The sequence below is a fragment of the Meleagris gallopavo genome, chromosome 4 (assembly GCF_000146605.3).
Source record: "Meleagris gallopavo isolate NT-WF06-2002-E0010 breed Aviagen turkey brand Nicholas breeding stock chromosome 4, Turkey_5.1, whole genome shotgun sequence".
Classification (NCBI taxonomy): Eukaryota; Metazoa; Chordata; class Aves; order Galliformes; family Phasianidae; genus Meleagris; species Meleagris gallopavo.
The window spans coordinates 58,391,972-58,410,950 of NC_015014.2; positions in this window are offsets into that span (position 1 = coordinate 58,391,972).

The window sequence follows — 18,979 nt, forward strand, 5'->3', positions numbered from 1 at the left end:
GAAGAGTTTATTATTCCTCAGTATTTTTAAAGTCATATGTCTAATGCTTTTCAAAATAATGGAATTTGAGCTGAAGTCAAAAGATGTGAGTAATCAGTATAGCCGTAATTTACTTGAACATTCCTTAGAGGTATATTTAAATGATTATAGGCCGTGCAAGTTCAGATATTTCATTTTCTAGTGAAGCAAATATTAACTTTAAAAATTAGCTGTGTCTGAAATGATACGCTGCTATTGTTAGACAAGTACTTACAAAGCACGAAGATAATGACATGTGTTGTGTGCCCAAGTGTGTTAAGAGTGGTAAAAAGACAAAGTCTTCTGGGATAGCCCTGGGGACCTGAAGGGCTGGAGGGAATCTGGTGTGTTTTGTCCACAACATCTAATAAGGAAGAGTCTTGTTTATCCCTCACACTTTTGCTTGAGAGGGCTAGCTGGCACAGTGATACTAGAGAGTATGTTGATAATCAAGTGACATGGATAACCAGTAGTCTAACGCTCGATTTTCATTCCTGGCCCAGTTTTATTAGGCAGCATAGAAATAACCCTTTGAACCAATGCTTTAGTGATGTATTCATAGGACAAGGGGGAATGGTTTTAGACTGACACGGGAAGGTTTAGGTAAGATATTAGGAGGAAGTTTTTCACTCAGAGGGTGGTGACTCACTGGAACAGGTTGCCCAAGGAGGTTGTGGATGCCCCATCCCCAGAGGCATTCAAGGCCAGGCTGGATGTGGCTCTAGGCAGCCTGGTCTGGTGGTTGGTGACCCTGCACATAGCAGGGGGGTTGAAACTAGATGATCATTGTGGTCCTTATCAACCCAGGCCATTTTAAGATTTTGTGATTCTATGATATAGACACCAGCTAGATGAACATAAACAAACATGCTTAAGTATGTATTTTTTTTAATAAGTTTTTACTAGATCTACCAATATCTGTAGAAACTATTTCTGAACAAGAATGACTGAATCATTTTTGACTTTTCGGTGATTTGGTTGTGTTAGTAGACATCTATGTCAGTGTGGCTCTAGGCTTCTCTTGATTGTTATGTATTTGAGCTTGTCATCATCAGAAGAATAAACAAGTGATCCAATTCAGCTTGGTTTTCACCTTTCACCCACGTAAAATTTCAAAAGGAGACTCATTGTTTTTGCATGTGTCGTAACCCTGTAATTATGAAGAAATTCAGTGGCAAATTACTTCCATGGCTTTTCCCCTCCATTCTCCGCAGTTGAAAGCATTCTTTCAAGAGACATTAACTAGTCTCAATTTCCCTGTTCTTCTGAGAATAGCATACTAACAAAAATATACACTAAATATTTTCCTGAGAGAGAAAATCCAGTGAAGTCAGTGGAAATAAATCTCTGCCCATTATCAGTTACAATTTGACATGCATTCCTCTTACGGCTCAGCTCCTTGTTAACATTAGAGCGGTACACACTGGGGAGCATCTCACAATACTGAAGAAGTTCCTGTGTGCACAAAACGTGTTTAATCATCTACTGCCATTTTTTTTCTAGGTCCCTAGATCTAGGCAGTCATAGGCTGCCATCATTATTGAAGTATGGGAAAAAAATAATGGAGCAAGTTACGGAACGTGTCAACTTCTCACCTGTGAAATAAATGATGCAATAAAAACTATCAGCTGGATGCCAGTCTTCACCACATTTTATCAATTACCAAAGTAGATTAGCATAGTTAACATATTAGGAAATACTGTCACTGGATACGTATTTTACAATATGGCTATTTCTGCAATATATGTAGGAAAGGCTTCTGCCCAGCATCTCAAGTGACAAGAGTTATATCGTGTAATGGACTTGTAATATTTGTCATCTAGCTGAGTCAAGTAGCTGAGTTTTGAATGCATAATCAATATGACATTCTGGAAGGCTGCTTTTATTTGCAACATGCATTCCTGTGCTTGCCAGCTCTGTAGATAATAGGCAACCTGATAGTACTTTAACTAATGAGGTCTTTGATCTGAAAATATATAATACATTTTTGGTAAATTTGTCTGAATACCATGAACTGTGTATCTAAGAAACAGGCTTCAAGCAATTCCTTTGAGTTAACAACAATCTATTTCTATTGACAGGATGCAAGTGAGTTAGACAAATACTGGAAAGCTGAGATGACAGCTGATGTTCCCCTTTTCACTGGCCCGTGATTTCAAGCCATTTTACATTGGGGCAGTAAGAATAATCTAGAATCTGACGCTGTCAGTGGGTGAGTTAGACCTACAAATATTGGGCTAGAGACTTTGTGTTGAGTTCTCATTACAACTCTGAAACAAATTTTTTTATGTCAAAGAAATAGCACCAGAAGTAAGAAGTGGCATAAACAAGGCCTGTTGCACCTTACTGAATAGGCTGTATACGTTTGGTTAAAAGTTAACATTGTTCTATTTCTTTCCTCTGGAAGACCTTGTATAACTACAGCTTTTAGCATAGCTTGGCATTGTCTTAGGTAACAGAGCTGAGGTTTAAAGTTCTTGTTTTACTGCTGCCCTCCTCCTCCCCCCTCACACCCCCCCAAAAAAAATCTTGTTTTTGAGAGAGAAACTTTTTTTTTAAATTTTTTTTTTTTTTTTTTTTTTTTTTTTTTTTTGTGGTGAGACATAATAATGGTGTTATGGAATACATGTAACTGGGTTTGTACATCATAGCCTTTTAAAAACATACTAATTAAACTCCATGTGAAAACAACAACAGCAGGAATATTTGGGTTAATCTGTGTTCTCATACCTTTCATTTCTTTGTGACAGCTAGTATTGTCTTCATAGAGCCATGGGAAAAGTACCTTGTGCATTTTAAGAATTCCAGTTGACCCAGTTACACATCAAAGGCAGATACTCATCACCTGCCCAAAGGTGGCAGTGAGCTCTTGTAAGAACACTGATAGCTAAGATCTCTTTAAGAAGGTGTGAAGTTTTGGAAAGTTTTAAGGAAGAGAATGCAAGGAACAGTTTATTTCTGGGAAATGTTCTGCATAATGCCAATGAATGAGAAAGGAGAAATAAATGGAAATGGCATAGAATCCAGCTCCAGGATTTCTTCTCTTATTGATCTCAGCTGCACAGCTTAATACCAATTCTGTTAGCATCCTAATCTGTCTTACTCTTTAGATCTTTGTGCTTTCCGACTTTAGCTCCTGATCTCCACCATAGCTCTTTTTTCAACAACTAAGATCCTGCTTATAGTGATAGACTTATCAGGCCTCTGTCCATGAGATATTTTTGTAATTCAAAAATATTATATAGTTGACCGTCTTTATTATATTGAACTTTCATACAGTTAAGTTTGGTGTCTGCGTGACCTGGAGCTCCAGGAACTGTCCCCAGGATGCTGCAGGGAGCACTGCTGATCTGAGACCCTTAATCAGAGAATAGTTTATGGGCTGAACTGAAACCCATGTAATTTGACGTAAGGGTCACTCTTTTCAGTGTAGGGGTATTTTTTCTTTAAGGATTGTGCAGACTGTTCAGTTGGAAGACTGGATTTTAAAGTCTGTGATATAGCACAAGCGCAGATAATAAGGAGAGCTAAAGGGCTTTAAAATACATTAGCAAAAACAGATGCAAGATGTCCCTATGTATCTTTTACTCTCTACATTCCCATTCACATGAAGTTCACCTCTCCTCCCGCAGAGGGACCTTTAATTATCCCTGGAGATTAGATCTATTTTGTAGAGGCTGACAAGCTACAATTTACTCTACATCACAAAAATGGGCATATAATTCAGATGCTTGATTGATTTTTTTTTCCACTCCGTGTCAGGTGTTCTCACTTTTCCCCATTCATTTGGTGTGACTGAACTCAGATGTTTCAACTTCAAAGCAGACATGTAGCATTTCTGAATTACAGTGTTGCCTAATTTACTTGAGAGATACTGGAATCCAAAAATACATGCTTTGGCAAGGGTTAAACCTTAATCTCAAAATTTACATGCCAATTCATAGTGTAGTTTTGTGCAGATTTATCTGAGAGTGGCTTGGCACTGAAGGATTTTCCATTGGCGCTAAAAGAGCCTCTGCATGCCAAGAAACTAAATATCAAACAGAAATGTGCCAGTATTTCCTGCCAGTCTCACATTTTTGAAACTTTTTCCATCCTCCATGCCATTGATTTCTGATATGCTCCCAGGCTTCCTAGGGAAAGTCTTTTGAGTCTCACCCCAGGATGTTGAAAGTCTTCTAATTTGAATACTAAAAATGTTAAATGAAAAAGGACCCCTTCCCCCTCCAACACCCCCCAAAGAAAATCCCAGAATCATTTCCTGTGAAAAGCTGGAAAACTTCAAGGGGTTTAAAACCATCCAGAATACACAACAGATGGAAAGTGACGCTGGCTCAGGATGGCAGACATTCCTCTCAGTTTCTGCACAAACAAGTTGGAAAAGCCTGTCCACCTTTTATCTGAATCTCTGCGGCCATACTCTTCTGACCATACATTGTTAGATTCCCATGTCTCATTCTCCCACACTTGGCTTTTTAACCTGTTCTTGCTTGCTCCTACTCTTGAGGGTTTCTCCCTGATCCTGCCTGCCAAGTTCTATCCTTGAAATCCTGATCCTTGAACGAACTTTCTTTCACAAGTTTCACAAGTTTCCTTGCACCAATGGCCACTCAGTCCACACCTGAATAACATCTCTTTGTGCCTATGTTGCATTTGTTGTGGCTGAGACCCACTAGGCTTCAGTCTGTGAAGCAGGCAACGTTGATCAACCTTGACATGGGTAGAGGGCTTGCAGGACACACCTCAATCACAAAGAGACTTTGTTTGATAGTGTATCATGTGCTGGAAAGTCAGTAAAAAAAGAATCCAGATCATGCTTTAACTAGTTCATTGCAGGAAAAAGGAAATAGCATAACACACAATTTATGGTATTTAATAGTGCATGGATTATTTTTGATTTTTTTCTAGTTCTTCTAGGCATAACAACATTTTTTCTCTACTGTTCATAATATTATATACAAAAACCCTACATTTCTTAGTAACCTACTTTGCTTGCCTAACTACAGCATATAAGTATCTGTCAGTAGATCCAGTATCTCCCAGATTTGAGCATGGCACAACATGAAAACAGTTTTTGCCATAATAAAAAGGATTTTAAAAAAATCCACTGAATGAATTTTATCCCAGTATCAAACATTTTTGCCTCTTAAAAATTGTTTGGCTAATTACAATTTTATAAGTTCTTTGGTAACCATAAAAACATGAAAATAGAAGGCATCATTTTTCTGGATTTTCTGGAAGCAGCTGTATGTTGGAGGTAGCATTAACAACCACTGCAATAATTTCTGAAGTCCCTTCACATTAAACACTCCTAATGCTGCTGAGATAACAATCAGAAAAAATTCAGTTCTCACATGATGGAAGAAACAGTGATGATGAATTGATGGTTGGACTAGATAATCTTACTGGTATCATCCAACCTGTATGGAAATACTTAGAAATAACTTTGATGTAGTTGTAAGTTTAATTTTAGCTCATGATAGCTCCCATGTTTCAGGCTGAACGTTTCTAGGTGATAGAAAATGTATATCTCAGGAGCCTTCTGCAACACAGTGGAACTGAATGGGGTCTGTGTGTTTGTGTGCATGAGCAACCATGTGCATACACGTTCAAATTTATTGAATTAAGGGAAGATGCAGGAGGGAGGAAAACATTATCCAAAATTCAGATGTTGTATGGTTTGCAGAGTTCTTCTCATGTCATAGCACTGAATAGTTCCAAGATGTAGTCAGGAACATATGTTCCTAGAATCACAGAATCTTAAAGTCTCCAAGGTTGGAAAAGACCTCCAAGATCATCCAGTCTTACTACCCATCTACCACCAATATTTTTCCAATAAACCATGTCCCCTAGTACAACATTTAAACATTTCTTGTACACCTCCAGGAACAATGACTCAGCTACCTCCCTGAGCAGCCAGCTCCTCTGCCTAACCAGTCTTTTGGAGAATAAATTTTTCCTAAAGTCCAATCTGAATCTAGCCTGGAACAACTTGAGGCCATACCCTCTTGTCCTATCACTAGTTACTTGGTAGAAGAGGCCAACCCCCCTCTCACCACAATCTCCTTTCAGATAATTGTAGAGAGTGATAAGGTCTGCCCTAAGCCTCCTCTTTTCCAGACTGAACAATCCCAATTCCCTCAGCTATTCCCCATAGGACTTGTGCTCCAGACCTTTCACAGATTTATTGCCCTTCTCTGGACATGTTCCAGGGCATCAGTGTCTTTCTTGTAGTGAGGGTCCCAAAATTGAACATGGTACTCAAGGTGTGGCCTCACAACTGTTGAGTACAGAGGGATGATCACTTCCTTGCTTCTGCTGGCAATGCTATTTCTGATACAAGCCAAGGATACCATTGGCTTTCTTCACCACCTGGACACACTGCTAGCTCATGTTCAGCTGAGAATGGACCAACACCCCCAGGTCTGTTTCTTCCACAATCTTCCAGGCACTCTGCCCCAAACCTGTAGCATTGCCTGCAGCTGTTGTGGCCAAAGTGCAGAACTTGGTGATGCAAACACTGTCCCAGGCCAGGCCTTGCTGCTTAGAGGGGACCAGATGCCCCGGACTGAGGCTATCTGTGGATATGAAGTGCATCTCTGAGTCTCCTAAGGGGCCACAGTCCATGGCCTCTGTGAGTGATCACGTTCTGTTGGAACACTTGAAGGCTCTGTGCTCAGCCAAGCCTGTGAAAATAAGGCAATAAATAAAATAAAATGAAATAAAATAAACCCCAGTCCACAACTTTTACAAGCTGCTGGAGTGAGAAATGGGGGAAGTCTTTCCACTACAACAATCATATCCTTTTAACCCATGTCCTTTAAAGAGGGCAAACTGAAAGACTTCTTTTACCCCTCTGTTCTTTGATTTTTAGTTAAGATTTCACCCTAAATGTTATTCAAGTACAAGTTAATGTGAGTGAACTCAGTTTTCTTCCTTAACTATCTTTTCTGAGAACATCTTTGATTATAAATAAGGCACCATAAAGCTGCTCTTGTTCAAATCCTTACTTTAAAAAGTCAAAACTGCTGTAAGCTGTTTTATACATAAAGAATACATAGCCTCTCCTGGAACTGGGGCAAAGAACCTCAGTGAAAGACCAGGCCTCAAATACAGTTATCCTTTTTTTTCAGCTGTTTATCAGGAGTGAACAGGATGGAAAACAACAACAACACACAAAAACCCCACACAACAACAACAAAAACAACACAAATTCAGAATTTACATGCACTAATTGAAAGAGCTGTGCAGCAAAATCCCTTTTGCTAGCACACTGCAGTGTTGCTACATCTTACCTGTGTGAAGAAGTGCTGTTGCTGTGCTATCAGGAAACACATTTTTCTCTCTGAATGTGCTGTGTTGCCATTGTTACTTTTATAACATAGATGAGACCCAAATCAGAGCTTGTCTGAGGTATATCAGCTCAGGGTTTGTAGCAGTCTACCCACACTGAAAGACACCACCACTGACCTTATCCATGAGAAAGTCCTTCTGCAAGTCTCTGTTCAAAAGGCCAGCAAGGAACAAACACAGATTGATTCATCTTTAATCAGCGAGTGCCTTTTTTTCCAATGTATACCATAAAATGATCAGCTACAGATCAAGCTTTTCCTCAGTAGGAGAATATGGTAAAGGAAAGAAGAATGTGTTTTTAAAAACAAGAGATATTTGATATAAAAATTGCAGGAAAACAATTATGCTGGTTTATGTTATGTTGGAATAATTCATTCCTTGTTACCCCAGCCTGCTAGTATAACTGGGCAACTTATGGAAGGTCCCTACTACCAGCCTCTGTACTGCAATTCATTAGCTTCAGGTTTCTGCTTTAACATATAACTTATTAAAACTGCAGATCTTCATAATCTGTCATAATAGGAGAAAAGTCCTCATACTGAACAATAAAAGCCTTGGAATCCTTTATCCAGTGGACTGAGACGGAGAAAGTGATGATGCAAGACATGGGGATGGAAGGTGAAACATAATCTTGCTTTGTTAAAGAATGTAGTTGCTGTGTATGCCAGTATTTTGGTCCCAATCAGTATTTTGGTCCCAGAAACAGTGGATTTGAGCTTGTCTAGTCAGTAGGTCTGAAAAACTAACTTACCATGGTAAATTATTTTTAGATCAGGTTGGTCTCTGTGACACAAATCTGTATATGTAACCCCTAGCTTGGCTTTCAATGTTTCTGTAATCCAGATGGATTCTATTTCCAGTCAAATGATGAGGGAGCAGTATCTGTCTAGGTTGTGACATAGTAGGCTAATATGAACCTATGAACAGCATCATGGAAAGGGACTTTCTTCAGACAGGCGCTGAGGAAAAGATGCAGTGCACGGCTGGATCTGAGCACGTGCCTCCTCCATGGCTCCTGTGACCAGGAGACCCTTGGCAGCCATTATGTTCCCAGACTTCTCACTCCATCACCCTGAGCCAATTTCAGTTCTTTAGCAGATTTTGGCTTTGCTCTGCTTGTTGTATCTGGGAGGGGAGAATAAGGGGGACAGTACACAGTGTGCATAGGATTTTGCCCTGAGAGACCTCAGGGAGAAGCCAGTGGGGTAAGTCCCACCTTTATTGTGTGAGACTTCACAGCTCTGCTTATAGACTGCCTACAAGAGAGACTGACCTGGTTAAATGCAGATTTTCCCTTATTATAAGACTGATTTTTCTCCTTTGGGGTCTTGTAAAGCTAGAAGTGCTGTTTCTGTTAAGAAATACTGAAGTCAGACACCTTCTTACCAGCACTGACTTGATGGGAAAAATGTACTTTAAACTAGAAGGAAAGACCTTTTGTCAGAACCTGGAAGAAAATAAGAGGGATGCTGGCAGATTGGAGCTGCTACCTAGAAAAAAAAAGACAAAAGTCATAAATTGTCAGAGTCTGGGGCCCTGGGCAGACATTTTCTGCTAACACTTTCTAGTTATGTCCCTGCTATGAAATTCAGAGGGCTAATTTTAAGTGGTTTCTTAACAGTTTCTAGTTAAGTATGAGCTAAGGCACTTTGTTCGCTCTCCTTCTCATTAGGTTACTGTGGAAAGGCTATGAACCTAAATGTTTGACTCAGTATTAATTGGCATTGTGAATTCTCACAACTCCTTCCTAGTGCGTTAGCTCCTGAATTCTTGGACTCTGATGGGAAATAAGTCTCTGTTCAGCCACTGCTCACACTGCAAGGCTTATGTGGGCACATCTGGAAGGAGGCTGTGGCTGCTGCTCTTTTTTTTTGCTACAGTAGCCTTCTTCAGGGCTATGGGAATTTGTTGGCATCAGAAATGCTGCTCAGCACAAAGGTCTACAGTGGGACTTAAAAAAGTTATTGGTACCACAGAAGAAATTCACTCACAAATCCACTCATATATCCACTCACAAATCCACTTCAACACAACGTTTAGCAACCTGGAATTCGTTTATCCTATTAGATCTGCCCTAAAGTGCCCATAGGTACTTCTATGCATTATTCCTTTGATCCTATTACAGTGGTGGTAAAGAACAGCTGGGATGATGACAATATCTCAGTCTGCCTGGTTTTACTCCAGTATTTTCATGAGTACACAGGGAAAGATTCAAGTCCCTACTAATTTGCTCGTATATGTCATTTTATGGGAGCAGCTGGTAAAGTGAGATTCTTCACAAATCTGAAACCTCATAAGCCTGAGAGATCAGAGAGACAGTTCATATGGAATCAAGCAGTGGTGGATCACAAATCCATACACAAGAAGTTTAAAGCATTTTCCCTCGCATGCTTATTCTGAACAAGAGAGCAAGTCGGGGTATCAATATGAGAATGTGTCTGTGCTTTACTAGTTGCCAGTGAGACACATTATAAATTCCCCCTCAAATTTCTATTGCAAAAATGTAGTTTTCTACTATAGATCAATTCTTTATTGGATCAAACCAACTTGTATGATAATATGGAATATCATTAATGTGCTCACTATCTTGTGGAACTGGTTCTGCCTAAGTATAGTTGTACTGTGATAAACATAAGAGCTATACCTTGGGACTGGGGTCCCACAGAGCAAGGTGGTGCATTAAGAAGAAAAACTCTGCTCAGGCCTTGATAGTTGAAGCAACACTTGACACATTATGTGCTAGCAACATTGAAATCGTGTCATCTAGTCCTACTGTAAGTCACTATGTGAAGTCAGGGCATGTTGAAGTCTGTGGACACAGAGTCACAATTCAGTGTGACTGAGTGAAGATGGAGTAACAAATTGAAAATCATAATGGGGGCTGCTGTAGCTCAACAGTGTTTGGTAATATACTGTACTGAATGAATGTTGTCTACATTTTTCTGTGTTATTTAACACCTTCTGACAGCATGTGTCTAAACTCAAGACTATCCAAGACAAATGCATCCCATTATGCTTGGAGAAGCTAAGCAAGGCCAATATAAATGCATAGTGAGCTGTGAATTACACTTCCTCAGTAACTTGTGAATATCTGGATTTGGCTGCTATATTTGTGATGTGTTTGTAAGCCTGTACTCTATCTTGGAGATGTTAATGGCTAAAGCCAAAACATCATTATAATTCCATACAAAAAGGAGAAACCTCAAAAATCTTTCTGTGGTCTGTGCACAATGGACAAAATATGTCCAGCTACATTGACGTGTCATCTCGTGAGGAAGCAAAAAAGAAGAGATATCTGATAAAGTTGGCCAAAAAAAAGAAACAATCTGGCACCATGTATCACATTACACACACACACACACATACAGGCACAAAAAAGTCACAGAACTTCAAATGAGTTTAAAATACAAGAAAAGTTTTATTGTAGAAAAGATAGAACTTATTTAGATGTTTCAGGAACTTGGAATCTCATAACGATATGTTACAAAGTACTTCTTTTTTAGTATTTAATGTAAAGACGTCATTTCAACAAGAAAAGACCTTTGATTTCCTAATGAATGTGTCAGATGATCTGAGAAATACTGGGTGTGTTTGTAATCACTGGAGATTACAAGAGGAATAATTCTGTTAGCCAAAGTGGACGAAAAGGAGGTGAAAGGCCTTTTTAATCCCCTCACATTATTTCCCAGTGAGAGGTTAAAAATGAATTTTGTTATCTCCCTTCATCCCAGTCCAATGAAAAATTATGAGGATTTTTAAAAAGGAAGAGGAAGATTAAAAGTCTTTGAAAAAGTGTTAAGCACCAAATACTGAAATCTTTTAAGTATCTGGTTCTACAAGTTACACCAGAAACATGTGACCAGACAGATAACTGACCACTGATTGTAGGCTGCCCTCATCAGTCATGGCTCATTTTTTCTATACTTCGTTTCATGGTATGGCAGAAAACATCTCCCATGGCATTTCCCTTCTGGCACCTCCTTTGAAATGTCTCATTTCAGCATATTTCTGTGTGTTTCATTTTCTCTCATTTTTTAGTGAATTCTTCACTCAGATCTCTTCTAAGCTGAAGGAACAGTAATGCCTTCCATTGTGTCAGATGTGGCACAGCTTTCCATTATCTTTCATTTGATATTGCTGGATGGTTTTGGTTGGATTTTCAGAACAATGCTACTAGCCGTACTAGTACTAACTTTAAGTGATGTTAAAAAAATAGGAAAAAATTAACTTCTACTCAGAAAAGTGTGTTTTTTTCTCAACAAGCAACATGCAAAGCCCAGAGGTTCTTGCTGAGCTGCAGAGGATGGCACCGGCTGAGACATATAAACCACTCTGCAGAAAACCCAGGTTTGTCTCATGCAGGAGTCTTGGTGTTGCTGAATATTTGTTTTAAGGGATTTGGAATGGTCTTTTTTGCTCATCTGACTTATTTCCTGACACGTTTCCAAGCCAAGTTCTACATTACTCACTGCAGGAAAGTGGTGCACCAAGAAGATTTAGTGTGAAACAGAATATCATAGGGAACTATCATGAAAGTGTTCTGCAGGAACTATTGTCATTATCTGCAAAAAATATTGAAGACCTAAGGCATCTTTTCTGTAGGAAATGGAATTCATGAAAAAAACCCTATATTTCAAAATTACATACTATGTCTGGAAACAGTAAGATGTGATTGCTATGAAATTTTGAAAATCCAGATACTTCTTTGAATACACTTATAAGATTAGAAGCCTTAGAAAAACATGCACAAGATTAACTGTGCAATAAGATCTCATTTTTACTTTTCATTTTCATTTTTACTTTAAAAGCAGTTGTAAGATGGTATTTCATAAGGGAAGAAAAACCATTAGTCACTTGGCTCTACACAAACATATTATCCAAGTCCAGATTGCAGGGAGCTTTGGGTAAATTAATCTAATGGGTGGCAACCCTGCCTACAGAAGGGGGATTGGAACTGGATGATCTTCAAGGCATCTTTTAGCTCAAGCCACTCTGTGATTCTATGATTCAGGACTGATTCTATGGCTTTATGACTACTCCAATGAGATGGCAAGATACATTCACTTCCATATAGGTACCCAGGAAGGAAAGCTAAGCTGTGTCATACCATACACACATCACAGCTCCCGATGCCACATGCATACATGTCATTAAGAAAGGAAGGCCAAAACTCCACATTTATATAACATTTCATGGACTCATAGAATAGAGTTGGAGGAGACCTTTAAATGTCATCTAGTTCAACCCCCTTGCAATAAACAAAGATACCTATATCTAGATCAGGTTGCTCAGAGCCCAGTTCAGCCTGACTTCGAATGTCTCCAGGAAAGGATCATCCACCAGCTCTCCAGGCAATCTGAGCCAGTGCCTCACTGACCATATTGTACAAAACGTCTCCCTTATATCCAGTCTAAATCTCCATTCTTTTAGTTTGAAATCATTCTCTCTTGTCCTATCACAAATCCTCATGTCAGTCCCCAGGCTCTGAGAGCACATGGCTCTGCTTTAAACCACTTCCCAAAAGTGGCTGTGATGTAATGTGCTCTACATAAAACCTATCCACAGCTCTCAGGAAATCTGGCACTCCTGTGATACTGCAGGAATTCTCAGCATATTCATGCACAACACAAACATCTCTCCTCGAGGTGACCCTTCATTTTTTTGTCATCAGAAAGTTGGAATTCTTTCCTGAACCTACAAGGCCCACAGTCTTTCTTCCTTTTCCACTCTTGATCTATTAAATAAGACAACACTAGCTAAAAATAAAGAAATAACTTAAAGAAATGTAGTTCTAAGCAGTGGCTCTGATGCTTATTTTTTCTCCAAAGGGTTTAACCCACCCTGGAAGCCCTCCTCTGCCTCCTCCCTACTGAAATCTGGTTTGGAGTGTGCACTAACATTGTATAATAAAAGCATGCATTCTTGCTGGCAGATGGCCTGTGAATAAACAATAATAATGGTGGGTTATTTTAAACTTGCATCAGCAATGAGACCTATTAGCAAAATTAAATAACTGTTAAACTAGTCAAGTCTCTTCACTCTGTGCTGACCTGGATACATTTCTTTCTGGGCAATTAATATTCTGCTGTAGAAATACTGGCTTTAATGTACCTCACTTTACCACGTTTTTTATTTGAATCACCACATATGTAATGTAGAAAGGAAACCAGAAACGAAGCCTTTATATAGCAGTCTTTGTAAAACTATTCAGAATTATTAATATATAACATAAGTGCTACGCATTTTCAGTCAAGGTTTTATTATCAGATCCATAGCCAAATGAATCTTGCAAGAAGCTGTTGCAATTATTTGGATCTGTAATCCCAAATTTGGTTAGACTGTTCTGATCTTCTTATTTATTTTTCACTCTTAAGAATTTTGGTTTCCAGCAGTATTGGCAGAAGAAAAATAATTCTTTTAAATTCCCATATGAGTGGATGCTTCTAAGAAGATCTGCAGTTGACACATTTCTGTGGCCATAACGAAAGCTCTATGAATTCTCTATTCCTGCATACAGATGCTTTAGACAACTGATCTAGGAAAGATAATTCTGCCATATGATTTAAACAGTGTTTCTGACAGTGATGATACTGTATATTTTTTTTAGTTACTAAAATCTGAATGTGATGTAAGCAGCACTACAAATTATGATTTTAAGTGGTTAACTCAGAGTCATGCTATTCACTGAGATGGCCCTATAAATACGTTCCTTGAAGTTACAAAAGTCCAAAGGCCAGATGAAAACTCCCAACATATTTATTTTTAAGTCACAGATTAGGTTGACCTCTCAATTTTTTCTTGACCTTAGAATATTTGACTGCCTGAGGTTGACAAATACAGCCTAAATTACCAGTTTCTCAGCACAGGGATTGAAGGAGAGTAGCTGGGGGCACAAAGTAACCCAGTAATAGTTCAGAAAGCATGATAAAAGATAAAGATAAAATTGTATTGAATATTCTACATATAGCGGTTGCTGTGTTTTGGGAAGCATTTTTTCCTCACTGGAGGAAAATCTCTCAGGGTTTCCCTGGGGCAGTGTGGTCTGGGAGCCTTGAAGATTGGGTGGAGAGCTGGGGACGGCAGCAGAAGCTGTTGTTCTGTTCTGTATGATTTGAACTTGGTCAGCGTCTGCAGCTATTTTTTACTTTTTTGTAATTACAATAACACAGACAGCATCAATTGCCCCTTCAGTAATTTCTCAAGAATGAAATAAATTTTTGTCTTTTCCTTATGTACAATCATTTTCTTTTGTTTGTTTTCTTCTTCTCATTTGTAAAAATATTCCCCTTTATATTTTTGTTTTGATTTAAGACTAGCAAATGGTGGTAGACATCTACTACAGTAGTTAGGTTAGATTAACAATTTTTAGAGCAATGACACTTCTACATTCAGCATAGTTTATTATGTTAAAGTGTCACATTATGTTTCTCTCACTGTTGTGTTCAACCTTTGTTTCCCTATATCTTTTGTTGCCTTCCAGAAGCTGAGAATTGCCCTAAGTAAGGCTTTGATCTTACAAGCATCTACAGACTATTTACCTACCATGAAACATTCTCTTTCATGCAGTAGGATAATAATTGCATGCAGAGATACTTGCATAAGTGTTTGCTGATTAGAGTCTCAGATTTGCCTTGGGAAAGGACTGTGTCTTACTACGTGTTTACCAGGTGATTAGTGCTGTTGGATCCAGTTCCATTCCGTATATCAGGTATGAATGTGCAGGGTTGAACTAATGATATTGCACTGTAGGTAAAATATTTATCCACCCACATGCTAGATAGATATTCTGAAGCATGATTTTTTATCAACTTTAAGAAAGGTTTTGTATAATTGTGACATATGACTTTAGCCTGATATTTGTGAGAACAACAAGAAGCGTTAGTATATGTGGAATAAATAGTTAATAGTTAATAGTTAAATAGACCATTAAAGTCAGAGGGCTAGTTTTTCTGAGGAGCTTCACATAAATCTGATTCATTGTAAGCAATCACAGAAGCTTTTCACTACAGCTTCCCTTTCCTGGTGAATGCACAGGATTTTATTTCAATTTGTTGACTTGCTTCTTTTTTAAGTTTCCCCATTCCACTGCTGATGGGCTGATGGCTCACCTCTAACATACTGTCCCCAGCTCCAGTTCACAAGTTCACTTATCTTCCTTTTCTTTCCATTGCAAGTGGTGACATCCAAGGGAAAAAACCATTAGCAGCTAGAAGTCTGAGAAGGATGTGTATTTGCTTGGTGCTTTTATGCTGGCTCACAGGGGAGCTGAAATTACTTGTCCTTTGATGCCTTATCTTTTCCATAGCTCTGAAGAGAAGGAAAAAAGTGCTCCTTCCTTGAAGCATTACACACTTTGAAGAAGGAAATGCTCTCTCCATGCATGCTATAGCTTTGTGTTGATTTAAATGCATTGGTAGAACACTCCAGTGCATAGCTGCTGCATGACTCCTCTGCCCAGTGGCCACTCAACAGAACAGCAGCACTTCAACAGCAACTGCTATACTGACAGTGCTCAGTGATGTTCAGGCATTGCAGGCATGTGATCAAATTCATCTTTTTTAATCTCAGCAAAAATTCTACACAGAACAAGGGAACTTCTCAGGATGCATGGCTGCTCCACTTCTTTGTGCCCACCCTAGTGGTTTTGTGGGTACAAGATATAGATGTGAATTATCTCTCTTACGACTAAAAACATTCGCACACTTCAACAGCTCCCTCCCCTCACATATTTGCTTTAGTCTACTGGATCCACATACACAAAAATGTTCTAAGCATGCAAAATGGCTAAATCAGTGAAGTTCTTGTAGTTGGCTAGCCTTAGCTGCAAAATACTATGTACCAATTAGGCACTCAGTTATATTTCACAGAATGATAGACTAATTTGAGTTTGAGGGGATCTTAAAGGTCATCCAGTCCAACTCCCCTGCAATGAACAAGGACGCCTACAGCTAGATCAGGTGCTCAGTGCCTCGTCCAGCCTGACCTTGAATATCTTCAGGAATGGAGTATCCACCAATTCTGAGCAACCTATTCCAGTGCCTCACCACTCTGATTGTAAAAAAGTTTTCCTCCTCTCCTTTTTTAATTTGAAACCATTTCCCCTTGTCCTATCACAACAGACCCTGCCAAAGAGTCTGACCTCTTCTTTCTTTATAGACCCCCTTTACTTCTTCTGTGCCGGGAGCTGTGGACATGAGCAGAGCTTTGTGGCACTTCCTGAAGAATTTCAAGGGAGAATATAACAAACAGTTGAAGTATTCATACCAAGAGCTTTGTTTCCAGTTTCACTGCAATAACAATTAGAGGCCAGTTGGCATTTGGCCACTGAAAATTATATAGCCAACTGGCAAAAAGTATCATTTTATTCCTGACTTTATGCTTGCAAGCTGGGTGGCATAGGAGGATTTTGTGCATGTATATAACACTAACCTCTGCAGAATAATGCACTGTCTAACTAGTCAAAAGTCTTTTCTTCACACAGCCAAAGGCTAATTGCCAACCAACTTCAGTGACCTTCATCACCATTGATCTTTGTTTCATAGTGACATTTGCCAGCATTTGAGCTTTGTCTTCCTCTTTTTTGCCTGTTTCTGTTGTGTATAATTATCTTCTCTTCTCTACCATTTTTTATCCCATGTGCATGCATAAAACTTGCAGTGGTTTGAGAAAAATATTGCAGATTGTTACAAACCTCCAGCACTATGACTTGCTGTAAAGGTTGAGCAGGATCTGCTCATGACTGTGCTCCAGAAGATAGCACAGAACTCACTGGACCTCACAACATCCCAGTATTGCCCATGAGAGCTGAGAAGTGCCAGCATCTTAATGCTCCCACCCCTGGGTCACCACATCCCCAGAACCAAGGCTTCAATTACAGCAGCCTTCTTTTGCAGTTGAACCTGTTTGCCCAGATTTCTCTGCTCCCCAGGGCTAAGCTGCCTTGTTAGTGAGCTGACAAGTTTCAATCCACCCTCCTTGGTTCCAGCTTGAAAGCTGAAAACATATAACAAGTAAATAGTGATTTGCAATATTATAATTGCAAATATTTCTGTTTTGTTTTCATCTCAAAGAGAAGGGGAATGAAAGAAGAACAGCGGCTTGCCAAGACATGAAGTTTTATGGGCTTATGTCCCAAAATTATAAGATCTATGTCAGTCAACTAAGAGCTAAAACAGCACTTTGAGTGCTGCTTAAAACCAGTGGAATTCCCAAATAGAAAGTAAGTGGTTTCTTTTGCAAGAAACTAGTGCTAGAACAGATAATATCAAAATTGCTTTAATTAACATCCCTGTAAAATGAAAAAGTGATAGAAATGAAATTCATACAATATCCATGCCTCCATACAACTGCGATTGCTTACGTATTAGTCTAAAAGTGCAGTCAAAGACATGTCAAATCAAATAGTTGAAAATAATGCATCATCTTGTCCATGCCTTTGTAAAATGCTCTCTAACTTTTTCTGTTCTCTTCACTACAAAGACAATAGCTCAGAACTAGTTTCAGCTGTCCCTGAGGCAGTGTACTGTCAGCTCCCTTGCTTTTGTCACAACTTTTTTTTCTTTGAATTCCTCATCTCACGTATACATAGACTTCAGCTGTCTTATTTCTCGTTCTGGTGAATATGGAACAACTTATGGAATTTGAACTCCAAAGGTTTAAGAAACACTTTAAAAATTATGGATTTAGTATTTCAAAATAACTTACAGTTTATAAGATAAATTTGTCGAGGCACAATTTATACTTTTTAAAAATGAACATCACTTTAAGCAGTAGGAAAGTTAGATACTAAATCTAGCAGACAGTATGTAGATACTAGGACAGAAGTTTTCACAGTAATTGTTCAGCATGGTAAGAATTTGTAATTTCCATTAACTTAGTAGTAATCTATCAAAGGAAGCCCTGAAGCTATATTTTTGTCTTCACCAAATACTGGTTGGTATCTTGATGTAGCAAGGCACATTAAATCTATTGAATGCTGAGACTTTTTAAATTCTGAGATATCAAAATATCTAACTGGAGAGCAGTAACATACCTAGCATGTGCAGCAACATACACCTAGTATCTGCAGTGAGGACACATACAGTGAAATCATGATGTCAACTTAAATCCTTTCAGGCACTAAACAATACTGTCTGCCATCAATTCAAGCTAACAATTCTATGCTTTTGTCACCAGCTCATGAGATGAAGCTCTGCAAACTGTCAAGTCAAACCTTTCCAAAGTTAAGTTCAGAGGAACAAAAATGATCTTTAAATGCTTGATAGCTCCAGTAACCTCAGAATAACTTAGCTTGCATTCTGGGATAGCTTCTGCAAGGGGGCAAAGTTGCAAACAGTATATATTAAAAATAGTAAAAATGTTTATTGGCAGCCTACGTCTTTAGGAGCACAATTTTATACGTCTCTGTTTGTATAGTTTCAGCACAAATGGAGTGATATTAATACCACAAGAAGGTCTGTTTACATGCTGCTCCAAGAATTTTTTTGCAGAATAAACCCCCCTTGCCCTTGCCGTTAGTTTTTGTGACCTCAAATCTTAGAGTAAATATTAAAGTGTTTTAGTCTGTTTAGGTAATAATAATAATATTTGTTATTATTGTTATTATTAT